The following is an 8486-nucleotide window of genomic DNA, read 5'->3' on the forward strand; positions in this document are numbered from 1 at the left end:
CATTGAAAAAGCAAGAGAGTTCCAGAAAAACATCTATTTCTGGTTTATTGACTATGCCAAAGCCTTTGACTGTGTGGATCACAATAAACTGTGGAAAATTCTGAAAGAGATGGGAATACCAGACCACCTGACCTGCCTCGTGAGAAATCTGTATGCAGATCAAGAAGCAACAGTTAGAACTGGACATGGAACAACAGACTGGTTCCAAATAGGAAAAGGAGTGTGTCAAGGCTGTATATTGTCACCCTGCTTATTTAACTTACATGCAGAGTACATCATGAGAAACGCTGGGCTGGAAGAAACACAAACTGGAATCAAGATTGCCAGGAGAAATATCAATAACCTCAGATATGCAGACGACACCACCCTGATGGCAGAAAGTGAAGAACTAAAGAGCCTCTTGATGAAAGTGAAAGAGGAGAGTGAAAAAGTTGGCTTAAAGCTCAACATTCAGAAAACTAAGATCATGGCATCTGGTCCCATCACTTCATGGGAAATAGATGGGGAAACAGTGGAAACAGTGTCAGACTTTAATTTTTGGGCTCCAAAATCACTGCTGATGGTGATTGCAGCCATGAAATTAAAAGACACTTACTCCTTGGAAGGAAGTTTATGACCAACCTAGATAGCATATTTAAAAGCAGAGATATTGCTTTGCCAACAAAGGTCCGTCTAGTCAAGGCTATGGTTTTTCCGGTAGTCATGTATGGATGTGAGAGTTGGACGGTGAAGAAAGCTGAGCACCGCAGAATTGATGCTTTTGAACTGTGGTGTTGGAGAAGACTCTTGAGAGTCCCTTGGACTGCAAGAAGATCCAACCAGTCCATCCTAAAGGAAATCAGTCCTGGGTGTTCATTGGAAGGACTGATGTTGAAGCTGAAACTCCAATACTTTGGCCACCTCACGCAAAGAGTTGACTCACTGGAAAAGACCCTAATGCTGGGAGGGATTGGGGGCAGGAGGAGAAGGGGACGACAAAGGATGAGATGGCTGGATGGCATCACCAACTTGATGGACATGAGTTTGGATAAACTCTAGAAGTTGGTGATGGACAGGGAGGCCTGGCGTGCTGTGATTCATGGGGTCGCAAAGAGTCGGACACGGCTGAGCGACTGAACTGAACTGAACTCAGAGGGGCTGAAGGCTTAAAAAGGTTCATAACTATCCTATCTGGACAGTGTTCCATGCTGCTTGGGGAGGGTCCGCCCCTCCCCAACTCCCGCCATGGGAGCGGCTCAGGAAGCCTCCTCTGGGCTGAGCCTCTAGGGCAGCAGCTCCAGCAATTTATGGACCTGCAGCTCCCTGGTTCCTCCCAGCAGCGCAGCTCTCGCTCACCCCTGGCTGTATTTCATGCCCATCAAGATTTAGGGTTCCACCATTTTCCTGTAGGGAAATCGGGCCAAGGGGAATTTTAATGCAGTTTTATTAGCTATATCATGCTCACTTTACTTGGCGGGGGAATTACAGGTGGGGTTGGACAAGTGCTCGGAACGGGCGATAAACTCCTTACATCTTTATTCCCTGCAAGAAGGGGCTGTGGGGCCAGGCAGAACCCCCGGAGGCCTCGAGTTGAGATGGCTTTGAATCCCTGCGACTAGAGCTTCCAAAGGATCCTGAGGCTTAAATCCAGGTGTGGCAGATGTGGTTTGTTCATTTGTTCATTCATCCACCCATTCATCCATTCATTCATTCAGCAGGTATATAACCAGTGCCTTCCCGGGGCCCAGTACTGGGGGTACAGTGATGCATAGAACATGGTTTCTGCCCCACTGCAGCTCACTCTTACGAGTGCAACAGGAAACCTGGGATGCTGGCAGAGTCCCAAAGAGGGCCCTCACCTTGCCTGGGAAGTCTAGGAAGGCTTCCTGATGGAGGTGGTGGGGCAAGTGCTTATAAGCTGAGTTACTGAAGGAGAAGGAGGAACGTTCGGGGTTGGTGGCCGGGGGTTGGTTGGGGGGTGTGGTGGGGGGGAAGCAGGGAAGGGGCTGGTGTGTACAAAGTGGGAGGGGACCTTGGGGGAAGCGGCTGGAGCAGAGTGTGGGTGGAGATGGCGGGGATGACTCTGGGGAGCTGCAGGCAGGGCCTCTGGCTGTGGCGGAGACTGTGTCCCGAGTTCTGTGGGGGCCGTGGAGGCAGGGCCGGGAGAGGGGACCTGGTCAACTGCGAGGAGAGGGCTGGGAAGGATCAGAGGGGGTCTTAGGGAGATGAGCCAGGAGGCCGCAATAGGGTCCAGCCAAGAGGGGGACCAGGGATGGAGAAAACTGGACACACCTGGTAAAAATTATTAGAAGGTGGAAACCCTGGGGACCTGGGCTTGGGGACACAGGGTTTAGGTCTGGTGGGAGATCTTGACCTCAGGCCATCGGGGGAGGCCAGTGTGGCAAAGAACACAGTCATTCTGGGCATCTGTATTTCTTGGACCGCCCTGACTCGGAGATGACGAACCTCTTCTACACCAGACAGGCAGATTCCCTGTGGCTCAGTGGACCCTGTCTCCTATCTACTTTCCCAGCAGGGGAGAGAGAGGGCTCACCTCAAAGCACAGGCTCCCGTCCCACCAGCCCCAGGGAGAATGTCAGGTGGGTGGGGGCCCCCGAGCCACGGGGTGGCACAGTGGCTGGAAGCCTCGAAGCAGAGATAATAGAGGGGGTGGTCTTTTTTCCATTTTCTCAAGCCACCTTCCGGTTTCATCTAGGGTTCTGATGTTTTCCTTTGTATAATGAAGTTGTTGTGTGTGTGTGTGTGTGTTAGTTGCTCAGTTATGTCTGAGTTTTTGTGACCACACGGACTGTAGCCCGCCAGGCTCCTCTGTCCATGGGGTTTCCCAGGCAACAATACTCGCGTGGGTATCCATTCCCTTCTCCAGGGGATCTTCCCGACCCAGGGATCAAACTCAGGTCTCCTGCACTGCAGGCAGACTCTTTACCGTCTGAGCCACCAGGGGAATCTTGTATAAGGAAGGCTTGTGTTTCTCTCTGCAATGCTAATTTATTCCTTCTCATGTATCTTTTCTTTCCTCCCTCCTTACCATTCAATACACATTTACAGAGAGCCTATATTCCAGGCACCATTCTAGGCTCTGGGGACGCAGCACAGACCTAGTCAGGCCAAGATCCCTGGCCTCATGGAGCTTACATTCTAGTAAGGAACACAAATGATAAACAAAAAGGTTACAATACATACCATGTCAGATAATCATAAAAATACAGCAGAGGATGCTGGAAGGGAGCCTTGGGGTTTGGCCAGTCCCCCAGTGCCGCCCCCCGCAACCCCCACGCAGGAGAACTGCTCCCCTGAGTCGGTTTCATCACTCCCCACCCCGTTTTCTTCTCCACCACCTACGTGCATATCCATACGTGGTCTGTGGCGCAGCTTGGCATGTTTTAAAACTTTCTCTAAATGCAAGCATCCCATATGTATTTTCCGTGATTGCTTTTTTGGCTCGACATCCTCGTTTGAGACTGATCCTTGTTGATACGTGATGCTCCAGTTGCCACACTGTCACTGCGATAGACTCGTCCACGGTATGAAAATGTCACTATTCATTGAGTCATCCTCCTGCTGATGGACATTTAGGTTGTTTCCAATTTTTTTTTTTCCTTCCTCTTACCACCCAAGCTGTAGGAACTTTCTCATACCCGTCGACATCCCTGGCCTCCAGTGTTCTCTAAAAGATAAGCACCTGGCGACAGAAAGCCGATATGATCTGTCAAACTGCTCAGTGTGCTGCACAATGGAGAGGATGACGATGATACAAAATAGCTCCCAGATCCTGAGTGTTTATTTCATGCAAGGCCGTTCTGAGCCCTTTAGCCCTTCGCCCCTTTTCCTCCTCGTACTCCACGAGGCAGATCCCAGTGTGGAGCTCATGGAACACCCAGAGCTGTGGAGACCAGACAGGCCAAGCAGCTTCCCAAAGACACCCAGCAAAGCCAGCCCCTTTGCATTGCCTGGTCTGCCTCCCTCCATCACTCCCCTCCACCATATCCCTCAAACGCCCCCCCTCCCCTAGCTTGATCCTAACTCTTAGCCTCTGCACCGGCTGTTCCCTCTGCCCAGAATGCTCTTCCAGGCTCATCTCCAACCCTGCCTCTCAGGACCCTTCCTGGACTCTTCACTCTTTCTCCTTTCCAGGAATTAACTAGTCATTTGGCTGATGGTCTGTGTCTGTAAGTTTCAGGCTAGGCCCTGGGCTGAGTGTTTTGCAATGATGATTTCATTTCAGAGAAGTGAGTGGATGGTCTTCAATTTACAGGCAGGAAGGAGAAGGTGGATCGCAAACACTGAGTACCTTGCCTGGGGTCACACCTCAAGGGCAAGTGGACATGGGATTTGATATCAGACCATCCAGCTCACATCATTCCCACCTTTACTTGTCTCCCCAAACACTTGAGCACCACAGAATTCACCCACTGAAGCTGGGATGTGACACCTTCATTTCACAAAAGGGGAAACTGAGGCCCCGAGAGGGATCAAGACTTGCCCAGGGTCACACAGGGGGCTGGCATCAAGCAAGGCCAAGCTCTGGTCATCTCCTGGACTCCCAGGCCCCTGGCCACACCAGCACAGGCTGCACAGCCCCATCAGAATGTCACATCTCTCTCTTCACACGGGGGGCTGGTGGCCGGGGCTGTGGCTGAGACAGTAACGCTCAGTGTGAGTGAGTGTGAGAGGCCTGGATCAGAGACGTGTCTGTCACCGTGGCCGGACGCTCAAGGCGGCTCCATTATTCAGGTCATCAGACGGGAGCCACCGGGCGGGAGGGGGACGGGTGGCCCGTGCAGCCGGGATGGTCAGCTGGCTGGGCTGCAGGGGGCCGCGGGGCCCCGGGAGCTGTCACCGCTGACTGATGGATGGGGACAGCTTCCAGTTGCCGGCCATCCCCGCCACGAGCCCCGTGGCCATCTCTGCGGCCGCCCACGCTGGCCTCCTGCCCGGTTCCTTGCTTTGAACGTCCACAAGGCCTTTTGTTCTCGCAGCGGGGGCTGGGCGGGCAGTGTTGAGGAGCCCCTTTCAGAGGAAGGAGCCGCCTGCTGGGGCTTCCCCCTGCCCTCGACCCCCACTGCGTTCTTCTAATTACCTGTGGGCAGGAAGGGTCGGCGAGGGGGTCCAACTGAGCTGTTAGGAATCTGCTCGGAGGTAGGGGGGTGGCGGCAGCTGGAGAGGCCTCAAATTCCAGCCCCCAGATCACAGATGGGAAACTGAGGCTCAGAGAGGGCAACAGCCTTGCTTGAGGTCACACAGCGAGTTAGAGGTAGGGCTTGGGCTTGACCTGGGCTTCCCTGGTGTCTCAGACAGTTAAGAATATGCCTGCAATACAGGAGACCTGGGTTCGATCCCTGGGTCAGGAAGATCCCCTGGAGAAGGGAATGGCTACCTACTCCAGTAATCTTGCCTAGAGAATTCCATGGACAGAGGAGCCTGGCGGGCTACAATCCATGGGGCTGCAAAGAGTCGGACACGACTGAGCGACTAACATACCCTTGGGTTGGACCCAGGGGCATTTAGGCTCCCAAGGCAAGGGATGGGAAGGAAACTGGCGCTTAACATGTTTTGAACACCAGTTACGTGCCTGGCACTTGACGCCCGCTATATTCTTGAATTAGAAGTTAACCCGTTTCAGGTTTCCCTCGCTTCCCAGCTCGGTGTCCTCAGGCAGGTTAATTTCCTTCTCTGAGCCCCCTTTCTTCATCTTTGAAATATACTTATTTATTGAGCACCTCCTACACTCAGGACCATGAGGAGACATGGACAGGTGAGTCAGTAGGAAGCCCAGGGCACCTGATCGGTGCTGTGGTGGGTGTAGATGCAAAGGTGGGACACTGAGGGGGGACCCCCACGCAGCCTGGAATCAGGAGGGCTCCATGAAAGGCACCACGTCCGAGGACTTTATCCAGAGAGCCATGGGGAGCCATGCGTGGGTTCCGAGTTTGGAGATGATCTCTCAGGCAGGAGGAGCTGAGGCAGAGGCAGGGGTAGCAAGGAGTCTCCTGGGAGGTCCAGGCGAGAGGTGACCAGCTCTGGGCCCTGGGCCCTACGTCTTTGTACGGGCTGGACTTCCAGCCAGGGGGCTGCGGACTCCTGGTGCAGCCGTAGTTTGGTGGGTCCTCAAAAGTGGACATGGAGTCACCCTGTGACCCAGCAATTCCTCTCCTGGGTACTCGCTCACCCAAAGGACTTGTAAACAGAGACTCCAGCAGGGTTCACGCACGGGTTCACAGCAGCATTATTCACAGGAGCCAAAAGGTGGAAACAGCCCAAGTGCCCATCACAGATGAAAACAGCACAATATGGTCTGTTCTTCCAACGGAGTTTGATTCAGCCTTCAAAAGGAATGAAATACTAACACAGGCGACAACGTGGATGAACATGGGAAACCCAGAGTAAAAGAAGGCAGACACAGAAGGACAAATGCTGTGTGCTTCCACTTACATGTGCTCATTCATAGAGAGGGGGTAGAAGTTAACAGGGGCTGTAGGGAGGAGAGGTGGGGGCTAATCGCTTGATGGAACAGACTTTCTGTTCGGGGTGTTGAAAATATTTTGGAATTAGTGGTGATGGTGGCACAAGATTATGACATTGTGAATGTACTTACTGAATTGTTCACTTAAAATGGTTTTAAATGGTGAACTTAACACTATATATATTTTACAACAATTAAAAACATTAATCATCTAACATACCAAAACTTGTTGAGTTTACACTTCATATGGGTGAATTGTGTCATATGTGAATGAAAAGCAAAACAAAATGGGTGGGAACCATTATGGGGGGGGGTCCCCAGACTCCCAGTGAAATAGGTAGAAGGAAGAGCTGGCCATGGGGAGACAAAGGCCACTCAAACTGCGCCCAGTTTGGCAAACGGTGGCCGTCACCTCTGAGCCCTCCCTGCGGACGTTATCATTTCCCCAGAGCCTTCTGAGTGATTGCTCACTCGCTGTGTGCCCTTTGGCAAGTCACACAACCTCTCTGGGCCTCAGCTCCATATCAACCCCGTTTGCTGGGGGCTGATTGTGTGCTGGGCACAGGTCAGGTACGGCCGTGAGCTATCTCTTGCAGTCCTCTCTGTCTTTGCAAGGAGAACGTGGAGGCCCAGAGAGGGTGGGAGCCTTGCCCGGGGGCTCCCAGCCTTGGAGCCTGCTCTGGGGCTGGCCCAGAACTGGCCCCAGCCCCTCTCTCATTGCCCCCCTCCCCCATGCTCCCCAGCCAGCCCACCCCCCACCCCACATTCCCTCCCCTCTGCTGGTCACGGATTCGGTCCCTCCTGCAAATGATCTCCATGTGTCTGGGATTGGGTTTCCCCTCGTCTGGCCCTGTCCCTCTGGGGACCGAGGCCCCCCACGGCCCGATGCTGCCGGGGCGGGGCCTCCCCAGCAGCTCCGTGGCTCCTCCTGACCCGGGATGGGGCCCAGGCGGGATGAGGTCTGGGCATCTGGTTTAACCATCAGAGCGGGGGCTTGTTGAGGTTTCAGTGACCCATGGAGCCCCCGGGAGAGGGAGAGAGAGCTGACTGGCAAACGGGGAAGCCAGGAGGCAGCAGGGGGCTGGGGAGGGCCAGAACCGAGCAAACAAATACCGGAGCACTGATGGGGGATCCGTGGCAGGGAGAATGCGCTCACGCTCACATGTGCACACAGGCATGGATGAAAAGCCACCTTTCACACACCTATTTGCAGACCTTCACACACCCTTAGTTCTAGCCGTCCAAACGCCTTGCTGTTCTCTATGCATGCCCCCCACTGCGGTCCAACCTCCAGCCTCCACTCTGCCCCCCTTTTTTAATGCCTTCTTTTTTAAAAAAAAAATTAAAGTATTTGTTTATTTTTGACCGCACTGAGTCTTCATGGCTGTGCGTGGGCTTTCTCTAGTTGCGGCAAGCGGGGGCTACTCTTTGATGCCACGCACAGGCCTCTCATCGTGCGGCTTCTCTTGTGAATTGCGGGCTTTAGAGCCAGGGCTTCAGTAGTTGTGGCACAGGGGCTTAGTCGCTGCACAGCATGTGAAATCTCAGTTCCTGGACCGGAGATTGAACCTGTGTCTCCTGCACTGGCAGGCGGATTCTTAACCACTGGACCACCAGGGAAGTCCCCTCCAGGCCTTTGTCTGTCCAGCTTCCTCCACTCAAGTGGCTCTCTGGGTCATTCCTACAAATGCCAGCCCTGCAATTTCCAACACCCAGGCTTCTGGGGGCCCTTCCTTGATCCCCATCTTTCCCACCCCGTCCTCCTGAGACACATGGGCTGGGTGTGTTCGTCGCTCAGAAGTATCTGACTCCTTGCAAACCCATGGACTGTAACCCACCAGGCTCCTCTGTCCATGGAATTTCCCAGGCAAGAATACTGGAGTTGGGTGCCATTTCCTTGACTCCCCCTTAATTGGCACTCTGACTGGCATATAGATTTGTAAGGCCCACTTGGTCCCTGCCTAGCTGGGGGCCTTGTGCATCTCCCAGCCCCTCTCTGCTCAGCCTCCTGGTCTGCAGCCTG

Source organism: Giraffa tippelskirchi, chromosome 11, assembly GCF_054371585.1.
Source record: "Giraffa tippelskirchi isolate mGirTip1 chromosome 11, T2T-mGirTip1v1.2.pri, whole genome shotgun sequence".
NCBI classification, from domain to species: Eukaryota; Metazoa; Chordata; class Mammalia; order Artiodactyla; family Giraffidae; genus Giraffa; species Giraffa tippelskirchi.